This window comes from Nicotiana attenuata, unplaced genomic scaffold (genome assembly GCF_001879085.1).
Source record: "Nicotiana attenuata strain UT unplaced genomic scaffold, NIATTr2, whole genome shotgun sequence".
In the NCBI taxonomy this organism is placed as follows: Eukaryota; Viridiplantae; Streptophyta; class Magnoliopsida; order Solanales; family Solanaceae; genus Nicotiana; species Nicotiana attenuata.
Window position 1 is genome coordinate 82,861 of NW_017672941.1, and position 9,501 is coordinate 92,361.

A 9,501-nucleotide genomic window follows, 5' to 3' on the forward strand; every position below is an offset into this window, starting at 1 on the left:
CATCAGGAAACTCAAGAACAACGGGCACAGAATCAATCAAGGAAACCTCAGCACTAGAATCACGAACATACGCCAAGTAGACCAAACTCCCTTTCTCGACCATACGCCGAGCCTTCACATACGATATGACACAGCGGGTAGAATGACCTGGAGTCCCTCTCCACTCTAAACGAGGCATACCGATAAAACTAAGGTCACCGCCTTGGCATGGCAGTCCAAAATAGTATGGTAAGGTGATAACCAGCCCATCCTCAATATAATGTCGAAGTCAACCATGTCCAACAACAACAAATCTACTCGAGTCTCAAGACCTCCAATCACCCCAATACAAGAACGATGGGCTCGATCGACCACAATAGAATCACCCACTGGTGCAGACACATAAACATGAACACTCAATAAATCACTAGGCATGACCAGATGCGGCGCAAAATAAAACCGAAGCTTCTCTACCACAAACCAGAACAGTACCTGTACCTCCACCTCTAATACCTTTACCTCCACCTCTAATACCTTTACCTCCACAAGCCTCCAAAGACGTAGCTGATCTAACACCGGTCCGTTGTTGCTCGGTTGAAGAAGCAGTACATGACCTCGCCATTCACGAGAGGACAAGAGTAGAGGTTTCAATTTAGCACTGAGAGAACAAAATCGCACGACAGGAAAGAATAGAAGTGAAACTTTTCCTAACTCTGTAGCCTCTGGGGGATAAATACAGACGTCTCCGTACCGATCCCTCAGACTCTACTAAGCTTGTCTGTGAACTGTGAGACCCATGTAACTTAGAGCTCTGATACCAACTTGTCACGACCCGGATTTTCCACCCTCGGGAGTCGTGATGGCGCCTACTTGTAAAAGCTAGGCAAGCCAAATTTAATTACTTTTTCATTAATAACATAGTTTAACAGTTATCGGCAATGACACAAAAGCAACGAAATTAAATACTAAGCGGAAGTCTCAATATTATAGAAAGCTGAATAAAAAAAAATGCGGAAAATCTCAGCAAAAGCCTCTACCCAAGACTGGTCTCACAGTTTCACAGACGGTCTAAGAGTACTAAACATAAAGGTCTGAAAGAAATAACTCGACACTGTCTCCAGAAATACATGAAAGAAACAGGAATATAGATGAAAGGAGACGGTAGGGCCTGCGAACGCCTGCAAGGCTACCTCGGGTCTCGCTGGGCTGAAAGCTTGCTCCCACTCTATTGCTGCTGCTGTCTGAAGCCTGGGATCTGTGCAAAATAGCACAGAGTGTAGTATCAGCACAACCGACCCCATGTGCTGGTAAGTGCCTAGCCTAACCCCGGCGAAGTAGTGACGAGGCTAGGACCAGACCACCAAATAAACATGTGCAGATATATATACAAGTACAACGGAAAAGTAACAAGAAAATAACAATTTAAGCTAGGGAAGGGAGCATGCTTCAGGGGCAACAGTTAGGAATAGAATTTCAGGAATAATAAAGCGTACATCTACAATTTAACTTCTAGCAGTAAATGAAGAGATAAGGCAACTTTCATATTCAACTCATCTTGTTGCAGGCGTGCAACCCGATCCCAATTCTCAATATCTCGTGGTAGGCGTACCACCCGCTCCCATTTCAATATCACTCGTGGTAGGCGTACCACCCGCTCCCATTTCAATAAATCAACAGTTCCTCTAAAAGAAAATTTACTCTAACAAACGCAAAAATTAATACGAGTTCATAAGACAACAAGTACACAAAATCTATGATTTACTAAGGAAAACAAATAGTGACAAATAGCAATTAATTATGGATTATAAGGGGGCAATTAGGCAATTTAGTAATTTATATGTTGAATGTCACGTAGCAATTAGGTCACATAATCATGTAGCAATTAAGGCATAAATTCAAGACATAACGTTGCGCAAGGACACCTTGGTTCAATAATAACAAGTAACACGATAAAGGGAAATGTCAACGTAAAGAATCGCAGAAATAATGGAATAAGACAAGTAATGCACTTGAACTGATAACAATAGGAAAATCAATAAATAGAAGTAAAGGACAACATAACTCAATTATCAGCAAAGAAATCAAGAAAATCAAAGACAAATGCACGGCATCATGCACGGCATCACCCTTCGTGCCTTTACTCTCATCCTCACCAAGCAATTAGAATAACAAAATGTGCACGGCATCACCCTTCGTGCTTTTACTCTCTTTCCTCACATATAATCAATGGAATCGGCACGGAATGGTACATCGTGCGGCGCGGCATCACCCTTCGTGCTTTACACTCTTTCCTCACAATAAACAAACAATGCACGGCATCTCCCTTCGTGCTTTACACTCTTTCCTCACAATAAACAAACAATGCACGGCATCACCCTTCGTGCTTTACACTCTTTCCTCACAATAAACAAACAATGCACGGCATTACCCTTCGTGCTTTACTCTCTTCCTCACCTAAACAACAATCACAATCAAGGGCAAGGGAATAAACAGAATAGTAATAGAAATCCCGGCAAGGGAACACAATAAAACAATTAAATCCCGGCAAGGGTACAACATCAATAATCTCAACGTCCCGGCAAGGGAAAAGATCAATAACTCTTTCTCTTTCTTTCACTTTTATCACATAGTTCACATTATCACTCGAGCCAATGCTCCAAAGATTTACTTATCTCATATACCTTCACAATTTGTATTTCAACTCGAACCAACGCTCCACGAAGTTCAAAGATCACAATTGCTTTCACAAGATCTTTAAAATATGTAGAAATCATCAATTAAACATGGAAAATATAACAAAATCCCAACTATTCGCAAAATAAGGACTCACGGTCATGCTAGACACCAATGTATAGATACTCGTCACCATGCCCATACATCGTACCCAACAATTAGCAAGTAGCAAATAAGACTCAACTCCTATTCCCTCAAGCTAGGGTTAAACCAAACACTTACCTCAACTACCACGGCCAAATCAATCCACAACAACCGCTTTCCCTCTCGAATTCGGCTCCAACTCAATCAAATCTATACAATAATAACTTCATAATATCAATATATGCTAAACAAATCAAACCCAATGTCTAATTATAGATTTTCAAGATTTCTTTCCAAAAACCCCAAAATCGCCCGCGGGCCCGCTTGGTCAAAACGCAAGGTTCGGACCAAACCCATTTACCCACGAGCCCGAATATATAATTTGTTCTCAAATTCGATCCCAAAACGAGGTCTAAATCAAGAAAAAGTAAAAAGCCCTAACTCTACCCATTTTCCCCAATTTCTACCCTAAATTACATATTTTAGGCTTAGGAATTCAATAATAGTGATGGAAAATGAAGAAAACGAGTTAAGATTTACTAACCCAAGAAGTGTTGGTGAAAGAGAGCTTCAATGGATGCCTAAGGACCTTGGAGAAGAAGGAGCTCGTGTGAAACTTATGAAAATCCCGTCACTGTTCTGTTTTGGAATTAAATATAACTGGGCAAAAATTACCCTTCGCGTTCGCGGAAAGAGGGCCGCGTTCCCGAAGGGTAAACTTGGCAAGGCATCGCGTTCGCGATGGGAAGGCTGCGAACGCGAAGAGGAAACGCTGGGGTCCAGAAATTTGGTCTACGCGAACGCGTGGGACCACACGCGATCGCGATGAAGGGAGGCCAGGAAACTACGCGAACGCGGTCCAGTGTATGCGAACGCGATGAAGGAAATACTCAAGGCTTCGCGAACGCGGAAGAGGCGTCGCGAACGCGAAGAAGAATTTGTCTGCAACAGCTGAAGCTCAGTTTCTGCAATTTTTTTAAGTTTGAAACCACCCCGAAACACCGCCGAAACACTCCCGAGCCCTCGGGGTTCCTTACCAAACATACACACTAACTTAACAACATCCTACGAACTTAACCGTGCGATCAAATCGCCAAAATGACATCAAAACAACGAATCAAACCTCAAAATCACAAGTTTTTCTTCAAACTTCATAAACTTTCAAATTTAGAGTTTTAAGTCCGAAACACGTCAAACGACGTCCGTTTTTAACCAAACTTTACAGAAAGCGCTTAAACCATATATAAGATTTGTACCGGGCGCCGGAACCAAAATACGGGCCCGATACCATAGTCTTTTAATCAAATATTATTTCCAATTTCCTTAATTATTTCCAGAAAACAATTTCACACAAAAATTCATTTCTCAGGCTTGGGACCTCGAAATTCGATTTCGGGCATAAGCCCAAGTCCCATATTTTCCTACGGACCCTACGGGACCGTCAAATCACGGGTCCGGGTCCGGGTCCGTTTGCCCAAAATGTTGAGCGAAGTCAAATTTCATCAATTTAATATCATTATTTAGCATTTTCTCACAGAATTCATATTTAAGCTTTCCGGCTACGCGCCCGGACTGCACACGCAAATCGAGACAACCCTAAATAAGGTTTTCAAGGCCTCGGAAGCACGGAATAAATAGGAAAAGAGGTGATAACCCTTTGGGTCTTCACATTCTCCACCTCTAAAACAACCGTTCGTCCTCGAACGGACAAAAGAAAGAAGTACCTGAGTCGGGAAAAAGATGAGGATATTGACTCCGCATATCAGACTCGGACTCCCAGGTCGATGCCTCAGGAGGCTGTCCTCTCCACTGAACTCGAACAGAAGGAAAACTCTTGGATCTCAACTGACGAACCTGCCGGTCTAGAATGGCCACCGGCTCCTCCTCATAAGACAAGTCCTTGTCCAACTGGACAGTGCTGAAATCTAACACGTGAGCTGGATCGCCGTGATACCTCCGAAGCATGGATACATAAAAAAACTGGATGCACGGCTGATAAGCTAGGCGGCAATGCAAGTCTGTAAGCCATCTCTCCCACTCGATCAAGAATCTCAAACGGACCAATGAACCTAGGGCTAAGCTTGCCCTTCTTCCCCAAATCTCATCACGCCCTTCATAGGCGACACTCGGAGCAATACCCGCTCACCAACCATGAAAGCTACATCTCGAACCTTACGATCTGCATAGCTCTTTTGCCTAGACTGAGCTGAATGAAGCCAATCCTGAATGATCTTGACCTTGTCCAAGGCCTCCTGAACCAAATCTGTACCCAACAACCGAGCCTCTCCCGGCTCAAACCATCCAACCGGAGACCGACACCGCCTACCATATAAAGCCTCATAAGGAGCCATCTGGATGCTCGACGGGTAGCTGTTGTTGTAGGCAAACTCCGCTAAAGGCAAGAACTGATCCCACGAACCTCCAAAGTCAATAACACAAGCTCGGAGCATATCCTCCAAAATCTGAATAGTCCGCTCGGACTGGCCGTCCATCTGGGGATGAAATGTTGTGCTCAACTTAACCCGTATGCCCAACTCTCGCTGAACTGCTCTCCAGAAGCGCGAGGTAAATTGCGTACCCCGGTCCGAAATGATAGATGCCGGCACACCATGAAGGGGAACAATCTCCCGGATATAGATCTCAGCTAACCTCTCGGATGAATAGGAGACTGCCACAGGAATGAAATGCGTTGACTTGGTCAGCCTATCAACAATGACCCAAACTGCATCAAACTTCTTCTGGGTCAACGGAAGTCCAGTAACGAAGTCCATAGTGATCCTCTCCCACTTCCACTCGGGAAGCTCAATCCTCTGAAATAAACCACCAGGCCTCTGATGCTCATACTTAACCTGCTGACAATTCAAACACCGCGCCACATATGCCACAACATCCTTCTTCATTCTACGCCACCAATAATGCTGCCGCAAATCCTGATACATCTTCGCGGCGCCGGATGAATAGAGTACCTGGAACTATGGGCCTCCTCTAAAATCAACTCTCGAAGCCCATCCACATTAGGCACACAAATTCGCCCCTACAATCTCACAACTCCATCCGCATCTAAGGTAACCTGCTTGGCACCTCCTCGCTGCACCGTGTCTCTAAGGACACACAAATAGGGATCATCAAATTGCCGATCACGGATACGCTCCAATAATGAAGAACGAGCGACCGTGCAAGCTAACACACGACTGGGCTCAGAAACATCCAGTCTCATGAACTGATTGGCTAAAGCCTGAACATCCAAAGCAAACGGCCTCTGACTGACCGGAATATAAGCAAGACTGCCCATACAGGCCGACTTCCTACTCAAAGCATCGGCCACCACATTGGCCTTCCCCGGATGATATAAAATGGTGACATCATAATCCTTCAGCAACTCCAACCACCTTCTCTGCCTCAAATTCAACTCCTTTTGCTTGAACAAGTACTGAAGACTCTTGTGATCAGTGAACATCTCACACGCCACGCCATACAAATAATGCCTCCAAATCTTCGATGCGTGAACAATGGCTGCCAACTCTAAATCATGCACTGGATAGCCCTCCTTATGAATCTTCAACTGCCTCGAAGCATAGGCAATGACCTTGCCATCCTGCATCAACACTGCACCAAGCCCAATACGGGAAGCATCACAATAGACTGTATAAGGCCCTGAACCTGTGGGCAAAACCAATATCGGTGCCGTAGTCAGAGCTGTCTTGAGTTTCTGAAAGCTCGCCTCACACTCATCCGCCCATCTAAACTGGGCACCCTTCTAGGTCAACCTGATCATCGGAGCTGCAATAGATGAGAACCCCTCCACGAACCGACGATAGTAGCCAGCCAATCTCAAGAAACTCCGAATCTCTGTAGCTGATGCTGGTCTAGGCCAGTTCTTGACTGCCTCAATCTTCTTCGGGTCAACCTAAATACCCTCTGCTGATACGACATGACCCAGGAATGCAACTGAACTCAACCGAAACTCGCACTTCAAAATTTTTGCATATAGCTGACTATCCTTCAGAGTCTGAGGAACCACTCTGAGATGCTGCTCGTGCTCCTCCTGGCTGCGGGAGTATATCAATATATCATCAATGAACACTATCACGAATGAATCCAAATAAGGCCTGAACACTCGGTTCATCAAGTCCATGAAAGCTGCTGGGGCATTTGTCAACCCAAATGACATAACCAAGAACTCATAATGCCCATACCGAGTGCGGAAGGCTGTCTTAAGGACATCGGATGCCCTAATCCTCAACTGATGGTAGCCAGATCACAAGTCAATCTTGGAAAATACCCTGGCACCCTGAAGTTGATCAAACAAATCATCAACCCTTGACAGTGGATACTTATTCTTGACCGTTACCTTGCTCAATTGCCGGTAATCAATACACATCCTCATTGACCCGTCCTTCTTCTTGACAAACAACACCGGCGCATCCCAAGGCGAAACACTGGGCCTAATGAAGCCCTTCTAAAGCAAGTCGTGCAACTGATCCTTTAACACCTTCAACTCTGGCGGGCCATACGATATGGCAGAATAGAAATGGGCTGGGTGCCCGGAACCAGATCAATGCAGAAATCAATATCCCTGTCGGGTGGCATACCCGGCAGGTATGAAGGGAAGACATCAGGAAACTCAAGAACAATGGGCATAGAATCAATCAAGGAAACCTCAGCACTAGAATCACGAACATACGCCAAGTAGACCAAACTCCCTTTCTCGACCATACGCCGAGCCTTCACATACGATATGGCACTGCGGGTAGAATGACCTGGAGTCCCTCTCCACTCTAAACGAGGCATACCCGGTAAAACTAAGGTCACCGCCTTGGCATGGCAGTCCAAAATAGCATGGTAAGGTGATAACCAGTCCATCCTCAATATAATGTCGAAGTCAACCATGTCCAACATCAACAAATCTACTCGAGTCTCAAGACCTCCAATCACCCTAATACAAGAACGATGGGCTCGATCGGCAACAATAGAATCACCCACCGATACAGACACATAAATAGGAACACTCAATAAATCACTAGGCATGACCAGATGCAGCGCAAAATAAAATCGAAGCTTCTCTACCACAAACCAGAACAGTACCTGTACCTCCACCTCTAATACCTTTACCTCCACCTCTAATACCTTTACCTCCACAAGCCTCCGAAGACGTAGCTAATCTAACATCGGTCCGCTGCTGCTCGGCTGAAGAAGCGGTACATGACCTCGCCATTCACGAGAGGACAAGAGTAGAGGTTTCAATTTAGCACTGAGAGAACAAAATCGCACGACAGGAAAGAATAGAAGTGAAAGTTTTCCTAACTCTGTAGCCTCTGGGGGATAAATACAGACCTCTCCGTACCGATCCCTCAGACTCTACTAAGCTTGTGTGTGAACTGTGAGACCCATGTAACCTAGAGCTCTGATACCAACTTGTCACGACCCGGATTTTTCACCCTCGGGAGTCGTGATGGCGCCTACTCGTAAAAGCTAGGCAAGCCAAATTTAATTACTTTTTCATTAATAACATAGCTCCTTTTAACAATTATCAGCAATGATACAAAAGCAACGAAATTAAATACTAAGCGGAAGTCTCAATATTATAGAAAGCTGAATAAAAAAAATGCGGAAAATCTCAACAAAAGCCTCTACCCAAGACTGGTGTCACAGTTTCACAGACGGTCTAAAAGTACTACACATAAAGGTCTGAAAGAAATAACTCGACACTGTCTCCAGAAATACATGAAAGAAACAGGAATATAGATGAAATTAGACGCCAGGGCCTGCGAACGCCTGCAAGGCTACCTCGGGTCTCGCTGGGCTGGAAGCCTGCTCCCACTCTATTGCTGCTGCTGTCTGAAGCCTGGGATCTGTGCAAAATAGCACAGAGTGTAGTATCAGCACAACCGACCCCATGTGCTGGTAAGTGTCTAGCCTAACCCCGGCGACGTAGTGACGAGGCTAGGACCGGACTACCAAATAAACCTGTGCAGATATATATACAAGTACAATGGAAAAGTAACAAGAAAATAACAATTTAAGCTGGGGAAGGGAGCATGCTTCAAGGGCAACAGTTAGGAATAGAATTTCAGGAATAATAAAGCGTACGTCTACAATTTAACTTCTAGCAGTAAATGAAGAGATAAGGCAACTTTCATATTCAACTCATCTTGTTGCAGGCGTGCAACCCGATCCCAATTCTCATACCTCGTGGTAGGCGTACCACTCGCTCCCATTTTAGTAAATCAACAGTTCCTCTAAAAGAAAATTTACTCTAACAAACGCAACAATTAATACGAGTTCATAAGACAACAAATACACAAAATCTATGATTTACTAAGGAAAACAAATAGTGACAAATAGCAATTAATTATGGATTATAAGGGGCAATTAGGCAATTTAGTAATTTATATGTTGAATGTCACGTAGCAATTAGGTCACATAATCATGTAGCAATTAAGGCATAAATTCAAGACATAACGTTGCGCAAGGACACCTTGGTTCAATAATAACAAGTAACACGATAAAGGGAAATGTCAACGTAAAGAATCACAAAAATAATGGAATAAGACAAGTAATGCACTTGAACTGATAACAATAGGAAAATCAATAAATAGAAGTGAAGGACAACATAACTCAATTATCAGCAAAGAAATCAGGAAAATCAAAGACAAATGCACGGCATCGCCCTTCGTGCTTTTACTCTCATCCTCACTAAGCAAT